At 39.0% G+C, this 7,453-nt stretch overlaps 1 pseudogene; it reads right to left on the bottom strand.

The window, feature by feature from the left end:
* Positions 1-275: 275 nt before the first annotated feature.
* On the bottom strand, positions 276-1,959 carry LOC105740970 (annotated as a pseudogene).
* Positions 1,960-7,453: the final 5,494 nt, after the last annotated feature.

Raw genomic sequence — 7,453 nt, 5'->3', positions numbered from 1 at the left:
ACTTGACCAGAAATGAAACAATTTAAAAAGCTTTAAAGGCATATTGAGAAAAAATAAGGCTTTTCTAAAAAACATTTGTCATTACCAAAAAGAAACATTTTTAGGTAAAATAATAAAATGCAGACAGTTTTAGTTATCTGGTCAACGGGCAAAAACCAAGCACTTAAGATCTTCAATTCCAATCTTTTGTACATTTCCTATTGCTGGAACTACCTATTCCTTTCTTTCTTGCTGGGTGACTAAACCAGATGATGATAGAGATGTTAAACAGGCATTTACTCAGCCCCACCCTGCTCAGCCTCGGGAGCAGATGAATTCTCAGCTGGTAGATGGGCTGCTTTGTCTCTTTGCCATCTTGTAGTTTAGGGTTTTCTGCACATTTGCATCGGTAATTGAAGTTGCGATGGTACCAACGTTGAGGTGGCTGCTGACTTTGGGTCTCATCTCCTTGATTTTCCTTATCTTCTTCATTGCCATCCCCTCTAGGCTGTCTTTGGTGCAGAGGGCTCCTGTGGAATCATGGTCTATAACCTCAATACATGTTCTGTCTCACTTGTCTACCTTGTTCTCCTGCACCTTGGCTGTCAGCACCCTCCATCGCTTCTTGCACAAGAGGGTTGGAGTACTGTGGTCAACGCCCATAGTGTCTCCACATGTAGTAAGGTAAGAACCTTTGCTTGCGGTAGGGTCAGTGTGGCTGGGCCTGGCCTTGGGGAGCACTGTCCAGTCCCTCATTATTTTGCCCACTCTCACTATTCTGGTAATTCTGTTGGTAATTGCTTGGAGGACCCCCACGGCGTGGATAGCGTCTATAATGGTTGTAGTCTGCTGCACATTTACTGCCTTGAACTGGAGCTCCACCAGGACCTGTAACATTTGCTGTGTCTGAACCCTTTTCTTCTTCAACATCAGACTCTACTCTCTACATCTCCTACAATGCAAAGGGACTTCCTGGGGTTCTTCCTCTCTATGGCAGTCTAGTGTACAAAATACATCTCTCTTGGTGTCATTCCTATTGATGAAGCCATATCCATTTCTTACACTGAACCATTTTACAGTTCCCAAAACCTTCCTTGCGATGACCCTTTTGCCCCCGCCTGCAGGCGCCACCGATGTGAGGCAGCCCAGGCCGATGCGCCCTGCACAGAGCTTGGTGTTCACAGCGCTGAGGGCAGGAGAGGCAGGCGGCTGCTGGGTCTGGGCCTCACTGCTTATGGTTGTGGTGATGGTGACTGGGGCCCGGCTGTGACAGCTGCGGCTCCTCCCATGGTATGATGGTAACTAGGCCATCAGCAGCAGTGAGGCTGCTCAGGGATCTCTGGGGTCCATTCTCCCCTCCTGCTACCTATTGAACTGTCTCCTATGTATTTTAGAACACTCATATTATGGAGCCATTACTTTAATTTTTAGATAATAAAGTCTTTGGTCACAAAATTTTACAGCCACAAAGTTTGAAGGGGCACAACAGTTATCTACTGATCTACTTTATATATTATTTTTCAGTATGCCCCATTAAGCACCCTTGTTTTAGTCTCTTTCTTCACAGCTATGACACAGTACCCAACAATCACAGCTTAAGTGAAGACAGGTTCATTTTGGTTCACAGTTTGTAGTGGTTTCAGTCCATAGTACCCTGGTTCCAAGGCAGAGCATCCCAGCAGAGAGACCTAGCAGAGGAAAAGGCATCCACGTTATGGTGACCAGAAAACAGTGACAGAAAGAGCCAGAAAGGGAGAATATGTCCTCTCAGGCCATGCCTCCAATGACCGACCTCTTCAAGCAGACTCCACCTGGCAAAAGCAGGTCAGATAGTGTCCTTCTAGACACATTAGGCTCTTGGGGGGCAGGCACACCATTGCAGTCCTAAAGCAGCAAGATGTTGTTTCTAATTGCTACCTGAATCAAATCAATCAATTGCAGTTCTAGAGGAACTCCCTTCCTATCGATTTCATAGTACATTCTCCCAGAATCAGGGGAGTGAGTCGGCACATTATTCTCCTTGACTCTTGAATGGAGCCACTTTCTTTACGAGCCATCTTAAAGTTATGATGGTAAAAAAATCCATTCTAATTAAAATGCTGTCAAAAATCATCCTGTTTTTGACCATCTGATTGACAAAACTGCGAATGTTATCCAAGATTTTATTCTACTTGGAAATGAACATAGAATTTTAATTCTATGAATGCTAGGAGGTGTTGTCATTACTGAATCAGAACTTTATTTCTTGTAGCACAGTGAACAGCATGAGCACTGGCATGTTGCTATCTGTTTCCCTTGACCTTGCATTACTTAGGGACAATGTGGAGGTCTTCAAGGGTGCCTGTAAATGATGTTTATGTTATAGGTGCCTTGGAGCAGAACCCTGAATCTAGAAATCCCAATCTTGTATTATTCAATATTATGGGCCTTTTGCTTTGGAAAGAATTCTCTCCTCTTTTTCTCAACTGTGAAAAAACTCTCCCTGTTCTGGGACAAGATACTGTACGTTCTAGTCTGTGTACCATATAAACTTCCATGAAAAGTTACTCTGGCAAAAAGGGCAGTTAGTGTCTTAAAATGAAGGAGTCCACCCCTTTTCTGTAAGACACTCAGAGATATGAGAAATTCATGGAGAATGTCTCCCAACAGGCTCTAAAATTCATCTTTGCTTGAAAATTTGGACATTTTGCTGGAACTTTTTCTATTTTAATTGTTTAGTATACTATACACATACAGTACCTGCCCAGAAACACATACTTCAATCTTATTATTCTGTTGATATGGTTAATGTATGATTCATCAATAGCAATCTATGATCATCACTTTAAAGTAGGAGTGACTCTTATTTTTCTTCAATTATATATAATTACTCTTAGAAAACTATATTGAAAGTGTAATTTTACATTGGAGTGTCAATTACACATCACTAGTAACATGGAAAATTCAAAATATTCTATAAACGTTCCTCAAAACAAAACTCCAGAACAGGTTTTATACCAGTATTACCAAAGTCAAGATTGGTGGATCATCCAGGGTTTTTTTTTACATAAACTCAAGTTGTTATGACTCAAATTGAGTAACCAACATTTGTTCACACTTGCAGTTTTTCTCCTGGGAATTTGTAGAATCCCCAATTGTTCATGACTCATTCTACTTCAGAACCCTTGCTTGGGCTCAAGGGAGGTTCTCAAGAGCTTTCTTGATTCAAGAGAATATAAAGGACTTAGGCTATTTTCACACCTCCAATTCTCAGTCCTCATCTATTCTGTTCCTTAAGAGTTTTTATTGTCTATTTTTTATTTTTTTAAATTCAAGTCTGACTGCAGAGTGTAAAGCAGTCTCCCTAACTCAGTGGTCTAAGCACCTGCCTGGCAAGCACAAGGACACAAGTTGGAGCCCTGGTACCGCATATCTTGCTGGCCCCAGATCTCTGGGCATGCCATGCAGGCCGCAAAACCAGATGTGGTGGCACTTGCATATAATCCTCAGGTTGGTGAGGCTGAGATAGGAAGATGACTTAATTCCAAGCTTCCTAATGAGACCCTGTATCATTAAAAACAAACTTTAAAAAAGAAATAAAGCAATCCCCCTCTTTCAAGATACTTTGGAGAACAAACATGAAGACGCTTTATTAGTAAAGAATTTAATAATAGTAGTGGGAAAAACAACTGAGTTTATGTAATTCAGATAAGGAAATTGCAGAACAGCACTCAGATAACTGACTAATTTCTTAGTGTGTTGGAATTCTTTAGACTCACAGTTGAGGAGGGAGTGCAAGCACTTTTCTTGTCAGCCACTCGTCTTCTGGGTGGCTTCCTCTCTGCTCCTATCACTTGTTTTGTGTTCCTGCTACGTTCTCTATTCTAAATTTGGTCTCTCTGTCTTATATTTCACTGCCTTTCTGAGATTGCTTTTTACTTGTCTCACTTATCCTTTTTCATTTAAGAATCCATTGTGAATTGTGATTATAAATTTTTTATCTCTAGAAAGTTTTCTCTCATTGTAAGTGGTGTCCCCCATCATATACCATGTGTACCTTGTGCTTAGCTTATTAAAGTGCTAATTTAAGGGCTGGGGATATAGATCAGAGGCACGGTGCCTGCCTGGCAAGCACAAGGTCCTGAGTTCGATTCTTGGTAACACACCCAAAAAAATAAAATGATAATTCAGTTATATGTGTATTTGTCTCTCAAACTACAAGTCAGTGAGGATAAAATTCCCCTCTTGCCAATTAGGATAAAGAATAATACATCACAAGTATTCTGTGAATTTGGAGGGTGAAAGAATTAAACACATTTTTCTGGGATAATCTCTGTGGGTGCTAGTCCCACAATGTCTAGACTGTCTGTCCTCCAGACAGTTTTGGTTTTTACTATTCCTGTATTCTTCCCTGTGTTCAATCATGGTCTTCCTGTTGCATGGAAATTCCACAATCAAGCCCTATTCCTGCATCAAGCTTTTCTTGACAAAGTTTTACCTTCACCACTGATGAAACAAAAGCATGTTCTCAACAAATCTTCCATAGATATTTCCACTTTCTCACTTAATTATTTTTAATAATTTTGTAATTATTTGTACTCCTCCACTCTGAGGCACTTAGCACTTTAGTCTTATATGTCTGCTAATTTATAAGCTTTTGGGGTTGACACTGTTTTGTAATTATTTGTACTCCTCAGAAATCCACTATAATGCCTGATATTTGATAATTTGTTGAATGAATACATTGATTATTCTGTAAATGACAACCCTTTACATATAGCACCTGATTTGTCAGCTGGTTGATTACTTGGGAGCTGCTGGCTTTTGCTACTCACTTTTGTAATTCTTAGGATGGCATGCATCAAGACCGGAAGTTATTTTTGACTTTTTTTTTCCTAGTCTGAGATATTGTAAAAGTGAGAAGTACCTGAGTTTCTTTTCTCATTGCTGAGACAAAAACCGCAACACACTCAAAGGATAAAAAGTTTATTTCAGTTCATAGTTTTTAGAGGCTTCAATTCATCATTGGCTGGCTGTAAGATATCACAGAGAGAAAAGAAATGGACTCTGCAGAACAAGTTTGGGCCAAGTAAGAATAGGAAAAGAAGTACACCCTACAGCATGAGAGTGGGCCAGTCATACAAGAGTGCCTAGGCATTGCTAAATACAGATGTATTTACACCTACATTTTGAGTTAAATTTGCTTGAGAAAAGCATTTGAGGTAGATTTTCTAGAAGTTATGTAAGAAAAGTTAATTCAAGAGTAATTGCACATGGGCGGGGGAGATGGCTCAGTGAAATAAGCGCTTCCCTGGCAAGCGCAAAGGCCTGAGTTCATTCCCCGGTTCCGCCAAGAGTAATTGCACAGATACTTTATTTATTTATTTTTATTTCAGGGGAGGGTCTACAGGGTGTCCAGGGTCTCACTACTAGATCAAACTCGTAGTGATCCACCTGCTTACAGCCTCCCAAAAGCTAGGATTACAGGTACGTGCTACCACGCCCAGTCTCAATCTGGTTTCAGTGTGCCCCGAGGGCAGGGCTGGCACAGTAGGCCTAAGGATCGAACCCCGGGCCCTGTGCCTGCAAGTCCACTGAGCTATTTGGCCAGCCCTCACAGATACTTTTTGAGTAGCCACTTTTCCCAACAAGATTTCCTAAGCAAAAATCAAATAGAGAGATAGAATAAGACTAGCTAAAAGCAGAATAGCAGTTGTGACAGAGCCATTCCTCATGATATCTTAGGTTTTCTGTTTAGGAATATAATGGGAAGAATCAGACATATTTTACATGCATGTAAAAGTCAGAATATATTTCAAGATATATTTTTGAAGAAAATTTAGAAATATCTTCAGTAGCAAAGTACTTCCTCATCTTTACCCCAGTAAATTAGATCAGCCTGAACTGTTTCCCCAACTCAGCAAACAAGGTAGAGCCTTAAAAACATTTGTGGCTATCATTTTTCACTTTGGCATATTTCTAGGGAAGGGTTTGTTGTGCATCACTTTCACTTACAGGGACTTAGCAAATTATTAGCATTTGATATTTCTTTTGAAGTTCTTTTTAAATAATTTGTCTCTACTACTTTGTATTTCAGGACTATATTTGATCTGTTATAAATCTTGGTCAGGGCAACTGCCTAACAGAAATTGACTCTACTTATTGATAAATCAATTATATGATAACCTATGGAATGCAGTGGTACTCGAAGTTCTGTGCTTCCTGTAAATCAAAGGGACTTAAGAAGGTTGGGTAGTAGAGTTACAAAGCATTCAGTGGTTTTGAGAAGGGTCTGGATTCTAAGACAAGGGTTGAGGGCATGCTTGATCTTGCCAAGGCAAACTAGTGAGGATTTGTCTTTCAGTTGTTATAAGTTTTGTTTCATTTTAAACATGCAGTTGCTCACTTCTATTAGAGGATGTGATTATCTGAAAGAATGTGTTTCAAGACAGACTTATTTTGAAGATTGAAAATGGCTGAGGTTCTAATTTATTAAGAAAGTACAATATTGATGTGAGCAGCCAGACATTATTTAGTTAATAGGAGAAAGTTCTTTGCTTTTTTCCAGTAACTAAGATTTCGGAATCAATCAAGATTATCATTAAGTTTCATGTCTTTTAACTCAATAGGGATGCATTATGACTAAATTTCTATCACTGTAGCTATAATTGTATTCATATATACATTACATTACTTTAGCAATGTAGCCTAGGATAAATGTATATGTGATATTCTGTCATCTCTGTCAGTGTGTCTCTCTGTCTCTATTTTATCTTCAGTATCCGCAGTATCTCTTTCCTCATTTATATGAGAAATAGAAAAGTAATATTTAGTGAATAGAAAGGTCAAAACTAAACCTGACATCACCCTCAGTTCAAACTTTAATTTCCCTTCTGCCTAAAGGCAAATGCATAAAATACTAGTGGAAAAGAAAACTAATTTTTTTTTTCGGTGCCAGGGATTGAACTCAGAACCCTGTGCTTGCCAGACTAAAAATTTTAAAGGAACAGATTGAAGGCATATCTAATTGATTTATTACAAAATTTGAGGGTGAATGGAACCACTGTTATGACTTTCTATTATCAAGCTTAAAATTTTCATTATTTGAAGTTCTAAAATACCTGAGTGAAAGAGAGAAAAGTTCCAGAAAGCACATGTATTAAACTAGAAAACCATGAGGTTTGTGAACTATTCTTCTAAAGTGAGCATGTTAGTTACATTTTACAAATTAAGTAAAATGCCACTTTAAAGGACTCTAAGAAGCCTGGTAAGGTATCTAGTGCCTGTAATCCCATCACTTTGGAGACTAAAGTAGTAGAAAGGTTGTCATGAGTTCAAGGACAGTTTGAACTATACAGGGAGACAATATCTCAAAAAAAAAAAAAAGAAAAGAAAGAAAAATTAAAGGCAAAAAGAATCTGAGAGCCTGACTCATGTAAGAGACAAAGGGAAAAGAAAGACTCATGAGTAATATTTGCAGAATAAAGACTACAAT

This window comes from Octodon degus, unplaced genomic scaffold, assembly GCF_000260255.1.
Source record: "Octodon degus isolate 3935 unplaced genomic scaffold, OctDeg1.0 scaffold00252, whole genome shotgun sequence".
NCBI lineage: Eukaryota > Metazoa > Chordata > Mammalia > Rodentia > Octodontidae > Octodon > Octodon degus.
This window is presented reverse-complemented; position numbering and strand designations above follow the sequence as displayed.